The sequence below is a fragment of the Morone saxatilis genome, unplaced genomic scaffold (genome assembly GCF_004916995.1).
Source record: "Morone saxatilis isolate NCDOM2014 unplaced genomic scaffold, NCSU_SB_2.0 Contig9, whole genome shotgun sequence".
NCBI classification, from domain to species: Eukaryota; Metazoa; Chordata; class Actinopteri; family Moronidae; genus Morone; species Morone saxatilis.
Genome location: NW_023340268.1, coordinates 2,738,953 through 2,741,200, shown reverse-complemented (window position 1 = coordinate 2,741,200; position 2,248 = coordinate 2,738,953).

Here is a 2,248-nt window from a genome sequence, read left to right as displayed (position 1 = left end):
AAAGACGATCCCTTCACTGCACCAGCATCAACACCCCCTAAAGAAGACCCATTTTTAGCACTAGACGACCCCTTCACTGCTTCCACAACACCCCCTAAAGAAGATCCCTTCTGCGCACCGACTAAACCAACAAACGACCCTTTTGCTGCACCAACAACGCCACCTAAAGAAGATCCTTTCTCTGCACCATCCAAACCAACAAACGACCCCTTTGCTGCTTCCACAACGCCCCCTAAAGAAGATCCCTTCTGCGCACCGACTAAACCTACCCAAGACGACCCTTTTGCTGCCCCAACAACACCCAAAGAGGATCCTTTCTCTGCACCTTCCAAACCAACGAAGGAAGACCCCTTTGCGTCACCAACAACACCCCCTAAAGAAGACCCATTCGCAGTGCCGTCCAGCCCACCAAAAGATGATGTCTCAGATCCCTTCAATGCCCCTCTGGTGAGTTCACCCCAAGGCAGTGCAGATGCGTGGGGAGCCCCTGCTAGCTCTCCACCTGCTGGGTCAGATCCCTGGGGGGCGCCACCTGCTTCGAGTGAAACAAAGGGTGGAGATCCCTGGGGGGACGGGACAGGCGCCTCCTCACCCATTGATAGTTCCAATGCTTTTGGGGGTTCATCCAAACCAGACGATGACCCATGGGGAGCACCAGGTAAGAAACAAATCTCGAGCATAAAGAATAATTATTGGAACTTGGGAATCTAATCATCTAAGAAAATATTCTAAACTCAGGTTAAACTAGTAGTTTTTTTCAGAGCTTGTCTTCAGAACTTGGATCACGTGATAACAAGTAGTCCTATACTGGGGGGGGGCGTAATCCCTGTACCACCAGAATCATCTCAGTGGGAGAACGTGGTTGGGCTGTTGGAATATCTAGCGAGAGTCTTGAAGGCAGAAGAAGTCTTAAAGTACCACAAGCCATTAAGCATCACTTGCATCATGTGCGGTGAAAAAAAGTAAGAGATTGAAAGCTTTAAATATCAAAACCATTCATAGCATCGACTGGGAAGAGCTCAAAGTCATCAATCGGGACTCAGTGGATAGCTGGAGAAAGATCAAGGAGGCCGCTTATTACAACCGAAGCTCTGGAAGAAGCTAATCAGTGAACCTCGTGTTTAGAGTATTTTCTTACAGAAGTAACAAAGCCATTACAGTGAAACATTGGTTTTATCCGTCTGTTGCTGTTTTGTCCTGATTGAGTCCGCCTGCTGTACTTCCCTGTTTAGCTGCAGCTCCAGTTAGCACAGACGATGCGTGGGGTTCGCCTGCTCCGCCCTCGGACTCGTCTAGTGACCCCTTTGGAGACGGAGCGTCTAAAAAAGACGACCCCTGGGGTGCACCGAGCAATGGGACAGGTAAACTAACACATTTCTGCCATCCATCCATTATTCACGAGAGTAAAACCTCATTGTCTGCCTTTGTACACTACAATAAAACGCTCCGCACTAAATTCTATGGCGTTTGCTAAAAGTACTGCTTGTTAACTGATCTAAAACCTTAACAGTCTGTGTGCCTGCGTCTGTGTTTACCAGCTTCTCTTGTCTACATTTAATGGTCATTTGCACGTGTGACCGTTTTCTTCCATTTCACCTCCCATCAGTCAGCAGTTGCCTAACAATCATATTTAATAAAACCTCTCTTCCGCTTTGCTCTCTCTTCCTCCCTGACCTGTCCCCCAAAAGAGAACACCTTTTAGTGTAGAATTGGACCTTTATTTTATTGCAGGAAAGCAAACGGTCCTGGGAAAGGAGACGCATAGAAAGACTGCTTCGTTTCTGGGCACTGCGGGGGCGTCGCTCGTTGACTTGGACGATCTGTTTTCTTCAAACCCAAAACCCAGACCGCGCCCCCTCGCCAACACGCTCGCCGCCCAGACACAAGCCATCGGTAAGGACAGACAAAGTGCTTCACTCTGGGTGCAAAATGCCATTTCTGACAGAGGCTTCATGTGGATTTTTTTTGTGGTGCGCTTGATGTCAAACGGATGCATGATCGACCTCAAAGACTGGAAAATAACTGAGATACTAAAAAAAAAAAACAGCAACCCCCCCCTCGGTGATGTGTCAAATGTAATCCACTACTGCTCCGCTGAAGTCCACCAGAGAGGAGGGGGGGGAGACAGTGGGACAAATATTAATCAATCGGTTTGTATGAAAAAGCTTATTGTGGTTATGTGTTTGGCCTGATCACTCCTCTCCCCTGTGCTCTCGCTGTAGTGTTTAGACTGTGTGTGTGTGTGTGT